The 8,517-nt window shown below is 42.0% G+C and overlaps 1 pseudogene; it reads right to left on the bottom strand.

The window, feature by feature from the left end:
* Nucleotides 1-1,769: 1,769 nt before the first annotated feature.
* On the bottom strand, nucleotides 1,770-1,900 carry LOC120929934 (annotated as a pseudogene).
* Between the last annotated feature and the right edge of the window lie 6,617 nt (nucleotides 1,901-8,517).

The raw sequence follows: 8,517 nt of genomic DNA, 5'->3' as shown, positions 1-8,517 counted from the left end.
GTCTAGGGATGGCAATTTAGTAAGGTGTGTTGCCAAGGCAACAGAAATCCTAGAAATGATAGGCCGAACTTATTGTTCCAGAGAGCCGAAAGGCAGCAAAACAGGAACATATCCCAAATAGAGGCAAAAAGAAACATCCAAACTATCCATAAAATAGAATTATTGAATGCAAAGAAACTATATTAAAATTCAAAGTATGCACTGGTAAACAGTAACAGCATGACATAAAGTGTGGAACTAACCTGTACCAGCCAAAATGAGAAATCAGAACAAGGAAAAGACATGAAAAAAAATTGTTTTTATTGTCATAAAATCAATTCTATGTATAATATGCTGACTACCATACACATTTAATATAGCTCTTAATATTTGCATTTATTAAAAAAAAAAAAAATTGCAACATACAGATCATAAATTTGAGAGAAATGTATCAATTGTCTGATCTGCCCAGAAAACCCTGGCCCTCTGACCAGTGAACCCCTATATCACAGTTCCCAGGGGATATACAGTATTACTACAGTTGTCACCTTTGATGAGACAAGAGCAGTGAAGTTGGAATTTCATGCAGGTTCTAAGAATGAAAACTGCACATCATAGGAATGCAGCATAGAAACCCCACCAGTTTTTGGAGATGTAGGCAGTAGTGATTAGCAAATCTACTTGGGTTTGATTCAAGAACAGGTTTGGCAAACTTGTCCAAAAATGTGTAAATTACAAATGTTAAAATGATTTTTTTTTTTCTGTTGAAAAGCCTGTGGCGTGCAAAACACAACCCAAAAACTCCACCCGGTGCAGAGAAAAATGTGCACACACATAAAGAGTGAAATCACAAAAAACTGCGACGGGTGCATACGTCAGTGGTCCTCCGAAGAGGACCCGTCTCTGATCCCCCGGGGCGTTAGGCTCCTGACAGGGAAAAGAGTTACTGTGGTCCATACAGCCAAAGCCATATGGACCCATCTTGGTCCAGGCAGCCGAAGCCACAAGGACCCAACATCCTAGGAGGGACTGCCGAAACAGAACCCTCCTCGGTGAGGCTCCCCCGAAGGGAGACCCCATGAGAGCCGGCGAACTTAGCCAGAAGGCCGGGTCCACCAACTCCCAAGACTTTCAGAGGCAGGCCCGAGGACCAGCACCCTACTCGCCACACAAAGTGCCAAGCACCAAACAAAAAAGGTGACAAAACAAACAAACACGGGGTAAAATAAAAAAGGAAAGTGGGGAGAAGGAAGATGGGAGAGTGAGGTAAAGTGACCAATGTGCAATAAATTGGCCGGCCCTCCGGCCAGGAAACAAAAATTCCTCTGGTCCTAGCCAAAAGGCCCGGCCCTAGAGGCAGGTGTGAAAAGTGTGTTGTGGAGATCAGTGACCTGAAGGTGCCACACGATGAGTGCCCCTCAAACACTCGTGCAATGTATGGCACCCCTGGACTGCCACTCCAGGGGCACAATCTCCACAGGCTTTTCAACGGTCCCTAGCCCCCGGTCCGGACCGGCAGCACCCTTCCCAGCCAGGAAGGTGGGAGAAGAGGTCGGGGAGAACCCACCTAAGCAGGCTCTACCCACAACCCCTATCTCTCCCACCTAATCACATTCTGGAAGTACTACCCGCTCCTTCCCGGTTAAAGGAGAAGCAAGGGTTCCCTCCAGAACAACTGACTGGGGCAGATACCACCAAATCCAGGCCAACGGCCAGGGACCCGGCCTCTTGGCTTCGACCTCATGCCTCTCTGTCCCAATCAGAAGGCTTCCACCTCCACGCCAACAGGCTTAGCGTCCGCCGACTGCCATCCCTTTCCCCCTGCCACAGGGTACCGGGGACAGTCAGCTTAGCACCACCTATTGGCAACTGATAAGAACAGATACTACACTTGATCTTAGCCAAAAGGCCGAGAAGCGATGTTAAAATGTTACTAAACCCAGCAATTAAGGATGAGCCTGCGGTTTCGATTCGAACGTAAGTTTGCCTCGCACATTGGGTATTTGTTTACTCTAAAACGAACTGAACATATGGGGCGTTCACAGGAAATTTGAGCACCTCGCAGAATGCCCCATAATGCACTGCGAGATCGCAGTGCATTGCTGTCTGATGTCTGATGATTGGCCAAATCATGCACCTGACCTGCATGCTTTGGCCAATCACAGAGCACTCTGCTGAGAGAGCCATACATCGCAGGACACTTTTTTTAAATAAAGGAATTGTCAAAAACTGTCTCCTGTCGTTTTCACATTTTTGTCACTTTTTGGTAAATGGATAGGGGTACAATGTACCCTATACCCATTCACATAGGGGGGGGGGGATCTGGGGGCTTCCAGATTCCGATTTGATTTTTCATGTTCGTGTCCCATAGACTTTAATGGTGTTCACATGTTCGAACAAATTCTTTTTTTGTCTGTTTGCATGTTCTGGTGCTAACCAAACCGGGGGGTGTTCGGCTCATATCTAACAGTAATATGAAAATAGTTCATGCGCCGCCCTCCCCACCACCACAGTGCCCACAGCTTATAAATCTTCTTTTTAACATTAAAATATTGCCACTGTATACCATTTTGGATGATCTGTATAACACAGTTACATCATAAACTGCACAGTTTCTTCAGTGCTGAAAGTTCAGGAAGGTGGATATTATCACTGCAGCCTGTATACACGCCCACATGTGTGATGTCAATATCATGTGACCTGGCTATCTCTAAGAATAATGCCGCGTACACACCATCACTTTATGTGATGAAAAAAAACGAAGTTTTAAATCATGAAATAAAACAACGTTTTTGAAACTTCATTTTCAAAAACGACGTTGCCTACACACCATCGTTTTTTCAAAATGCTCTAGCAAAGCGCGGTTACGTTCAGCACTCTTTTCCATTGAAGCTAGCTTCATAACTTGCTTCTGAGCATGCACGGGTTTAAAAACGTTGTTTTAAACGTCGTTTTGCCCACACACTATCATTTTAATTGACACAAAAAACGACGTTTTGAAAAACGACACAAAAAATTGAAGCATGCTTCAATTTTTTTTTGTCGTTTTTCACAAGACATAAAACAACGTTTTCCCCCACACAGGGTCATTTTAATTGACGTTTTTCAAAACGTCGTTTTTTTTATCACATAAAGTGATGGTGTGTACGCGGCATAAGAAACTGTTCTCTCTAGCATAAAATACATAACTGAGCATGTGCAGGTTGGCTATTGCCTGTGTTAGCTGCCTTTCCCCAGATAGATATTGCAGGGAGGGGAGGATCTATGCATACAGGATAAAACGTGACATGTGACGACATGCGTTGGATAGACTGAACCTGGAATCGACGTCAGGCCGCAAGCTCTGCACTTGTTTTACTATGTGCATGCTTTTATTATGCTAAATTTGAGTTCCTCTTTAAAATGATGTATACTGCTCCCTTCTTTATATGTATATTTCTTACCAATGTATGCTTAAATTGTATTGAGACTTATTTTTTCAATAAACCGTTTGTAAGCAAAAATTTGAGTACCTCTATGTTGTTTTACTGTGATTACAAATAAATAGCCCTTACCTACTACATTATAGAGGTCCCTTCCTTTCTAAATTTTCCTACACATGCCCGGTCTATTTACCTGAGCGGATCCGCACTGATTGACATTACCCCAGGAGATGTGATATTAGAGGAAGCAGGTATCAGGCTATAGAGGCACTGGAACCCCCTGGAAAGGAACATGGATAGGACCCTTCTCTTTGAGCGATCATCTAGCCCTTGCACTCTGACACGCTGATTACCTTACAACAGTAAGGTAAGAAGGTAGTACACCTACGGGTGTAACACACACCGAAGATTTCATTCACTGAAGTATTCAAAGAAAAAGGGACAAGATGCGCCAATCTAAGTGCAATAAGCCCAAATTTAATGAAGAATATAAATAAAATAAATATACATGTGCAGTGCCTACTCACAAAAGGAAGTAGATAGCGGACACAAAACCGGAATGGAGGGGTGCAGGTAATCGGTGGTCAGATGCGTGCCTGGAGTCATTCGGTGGTCTCAACTAACGGGTGTCCAAATCACGGGCAGCAGCAGACTGATGGTATTCAATGTCCGGGGATAGGAACACCAGAAAGGCCACGGAGATTCGGCGTGCGCTTCACCGTGGAGCGCAGCGTTCCGCCGTCGCACCGGAAGTGACGTGGGAGTCCAGGCCAGCCAATGGGATTACGCGTTTCACAGCGTCAGCTGTTTCTTCAGATCCATGCTGTCCACAGAGGACAGACGTATTAAGAAGGAGAGGAACTGCTGTGATAGGCTGGCGGCAAACGTCAATATCAGACACGAAATGAATTAGACAGAAATAGCTAACATATGGACACTGAGCTAGCGCAATATATAATGCAATAAGAAAACAAAATTAATATATAACCCGGGCATCTTGGGACATTTTAAACACACATAGAAACGATATATTAAAAATGAGAAAAATTAGCATATTTAAGATACATGTATAACATTAGTATGTAATATGTATAAAAACGAGTAGAATCATTTTAAAAATATTTCAAAATATATTTTAAAAGTATTTAAAAAAAAATGTTGTTAAAATATATATATATATATACATTGTCCAAAAAACTATTTAGAAAAAATATATATATATATGTAAAATGACAGTGTATCCTATATGGGAATAATCAAATGATGGTAATAGTGATATTGCTCACGCATACGCAAGCACATACATATACAGACATATATGTATGCTCTCTACTCTCTACTCCTATTATATCAAACAGCAACAATAGAAAAAAAAAAAAGTCATAAGGCACAAAATCACTGTTAATATATGTGCATAGTGAATATCCGAAATATGTACAATAAGTATCTTAAAAACGCAAGAAGACTTCAAATAATGTTGTTAGTGTCAATTTCTTCATTCAAGCCATGCGGCGACATAGTGTTAAGGGAATAGATCCAATAAGTTTCTTGTTGACACAAACGCTGGAATCTCTCTACTGCTGTGGGGGTTTCAGGTATAGCTTCAATAACCCAAACTTGCAGTAGAGATGTATCACAATGATGGTGGGAAGCGAAATGGCGTGCTACACTGTATTTGGGATTTGCTCCTTGAACAGCCCGCCTATGTTCGCCAAATCTCGTGCGAAGGGGTCTAATGGTACGGCCGATATATAACAGGCCGCAAGGACAGGAGATACAGTAGATGACATAAGTAGTCGAGCAATTGTAGAACGAATTCAGTGTGTATGTCTTATTATTAGCTATACAGTTCTTCTTACCATGCGGGACATTGACACAAGCTAGACATTTTGATTTTCTACACTGATACATCCCAACCAAGGGGATAAGGGTAAGTTGTTTGAGTCTTACTAATTTGGAGTTGTCTGAAGGTTTAGTTTTACTAGGCGCAATCTTGCCTTTAATATTGGGTGCCCTACGGTAAGCAAATTTGGGTGAAGGGGTAATGGAAGAAGATAGATGAGGGTCCTGAGTTAAAATAGATCAGTGTTTTTCAAAAATCTTCTCCATTTTTTTGTGTTTGGCATGAAATTGGGTAATAAAACGAGTGATAGGTGCTGTAGTGTTTTTTTGGGGTGGAGGTGGGGGGGTCACGCCCATACAAATCACAAGCATTTTGGACAAGATTAGGGGGATATCACTTAGAGATGAACTTATCTTTGAGATTAATACTCAATGAATTGTAATCTTCAGGTCTGGTACAGTTTCTTTTGAGTCGATTAAACTGACTCTTTGGAACATTATTAATCCATCTAGGATGGTGACAACTAGAATAGTGGAGATAAGAGTTGACTGCTGTGGGTTTAGTAAAGTTCTTAGCACTGATAATCTCATTGTTATGGAAAAGCTCTAAATCTAAGAAACATAATGAGTCCGGGTCACTTACTGAGGTGAAACTAAGGCCAAAGGAATTATCATTGCAGAAGGCCACAAAATCAATAATACTAGTAATAGGCCCATCCCATATCATGATGACATCGTCTATGTAACGGCCATAGAACACCATATTTGCTGCAAATGGATTGTTTTTATCAATATAGTGGGCTTCCCATAAACCCATGGTGAGGTTAGCGTAGCGTAGCTACACAGCACCTTATTTTCACACTTGCACTTTATGTCCTATGTAGGAATTGTTTACTGCTCCATTATTAGGACTTGTTGCACTTTATCTCCCTATATGGACTTTTATTAATCAGTTCAGTTTATTTATTTATTTATTCTATAAGAATTGTTTACAGCTCCATCATTTGCACTTTATTTCACCATATGGACTGTCTATTGGTTTAATCAGTTCAGTTTATTTATATTCATTTTTTGACTTTCCGCAATTTAGTCATTAATGTTGAACATATTCAATATTTATGTCAGTGTGACTTTGCTAGCACTTACTTATCAGGAGCGCATCACCAAACATTGATTTTTTTATACTCTTATATTCTGGGTAGTGTTGATCTGTCTATTAAATTGCCCGGACAAGGGGGAGGGGCTATATATGATGAGGCGTGGTGGGGAACACACAGCTATTCAAATGAAAGCTGTAATGTTCCCTGCGCTGATCAACTAGAAGGCGGTGGGGGACTTGGCTTTCTCTTTGGGGACTAGACAGCGGCAGCAGCTCTTTCCGCCCCCTCTCCACCCGCTCTCCGGGAAAAAAAAGTATCGGTGAAGCATCGGGAGCATTTGAGCGAGTACAAGTACTCGCGCAAATGCTCAGTATCGGTCCCGATACCGATACTAATATCGGTACCGGGACAACCCTAACTATAATAATGTCATTGTTCGCCAAAAAGTGTCAAAAGTGTCGGTTAATGTCCAAGTTCACTGCTGCAATATTGCAGTCCTACTATAAGTCGTTGATCACAGCCATTACTGGAAAAAAAATCCCCTATTTTGTAGACGCAATAACTTTTGCACAAACCAATCAATATACACTTATTGTGATTTTCTTTAGCTGAAATATGTAGCAGAAAACATATTGGCCTAAATTTATGAAGACAGTTTTATTTATTTTTTCTTAGATATGTTTTATAGCAGAAAGTGAAAAAATGTTTTTTTTTAAATTGTTGGTCTTATTTTTGATTTCTAGCACAAAAAATAAAGAACACATAAATCAAATACCACTAAAAGAAAGCTCTATTTGTGGGGAAAAAAAGGACATAAATTTTATTTGGGTACAGTGTCACACGACGGTGCAAAAAATGGCATGATCATGAAGCGGGTAAATCTTCCGAAGGTCAAGTGGTTAAATAACAATCATGTTATACTTACCTTCTCCGTGCAATGGAATTGCACAGAGTGGACCTGAACCTCCTGTTCTCGGGTATACCACTGGCGCTCCTGGCTCATCCTCTTCTGAGTGTGCCCCCATAACAAGCTGCTTCTCTATTAGGGCACACCTGCAAGCTCGATTTCCTGAGCCGTGCTGCCTGTGTTCGTAGACACAGACAGTGCAGCTCAGCCCCACCCCTTACCCCACCCCCTACTCCCTTGTCACAGGATTTGACAGACAGCAGTGGGAGCCAATGTGAATTTAGGCAAGTTCCTGGAAAAATTCACTGTGTGAGTGTTCCTGTTGCCACCATACCACCTGACATCCTTTTGAATTATTGAAGTAGTCAAATGGAAAATTTTAGCCCGAAAAACACCTGCATCGAATCAGATGCAGCCACTGTTCATGTGTTCAGACAGCTGCCTATGCTGACTTAGAATACCATATTCACAGCAGGAGATTTGTCCATCTGTGCTGTATAGTGTGGGCTGCAGGCTGAATAAAATCTATGTATTTGCAGCTTAAAGTGGTTGTAAAGGTAAAGGTAAAAAAAAAAACAACAAACATGTCATACTTACCTCCACTGTGCAGCTCGTTTTGCATAGAGTGGCCCCGAACCTGATCTTCTGGGGTCCCTCGGCCACTGTCCCGACTCCCCCTGCAAGAACTAACCACCATGCGAGCTTGCATGGTGGTTAGTTCTTGCAGGCGTGCTCCCGTGATACAGCCGGCGGCTATAGCCGCTCACTGTATCACTCGGCCCCACCCCCAGTGCGCCACGTCATTGGATGTGATTGACAGCAGTGCGAGCCAATGGCTGCACTGCTTTCAATCAACCAATGTAAAGGGGGGGGGCTGGGGGGCCTCGGATGTTTTTCACAATGCATAGAATGCATTAAGGTGAAAAAACGTGTACCTTTACAACCCATTTAAAGCATATCTATGATCACAATTGAAAATCATATATTCATTTCTAGATAGCATTTCTAGCCTCCTCCCATTAATCAGAACGATTGTGACATTTGTAAACTTACTTTGTGAAGATCCCCACACATTTACTTTCTTGAATTCTGTGACATGAATTCACTATGTCTTGTAAGCACTGCTGTGTCACACATTTCACAGAGCCTGCCTTCTGAACTACAGAGGTGTTGAGAGGAGGAATTTCAGGATGAGGCGTCAGTACAGGAAGTGCAGCTTGCATGCAGCAAGGTGCTGTGGGATATGTAGTCTTTAGAAATTAAAAAG

The sequence above is a fragment of the Rana temporaria genome, chromosome 2 (genome assembly GCF_905171775.1).
Source record: "Rana temporaria chromosome 2, aRanTem1.1, whole genome shotgun sequence".
In the NCBI taxonomy this organism is placed as follows: Eukaryota; Metazoa; Chordata; class Amphibia; order Anura; family Ranidae; genus Rana; species Rana temporaria.
This window is presented reverse-complemented; position numbering and strand designations above follow the sequence as displayed.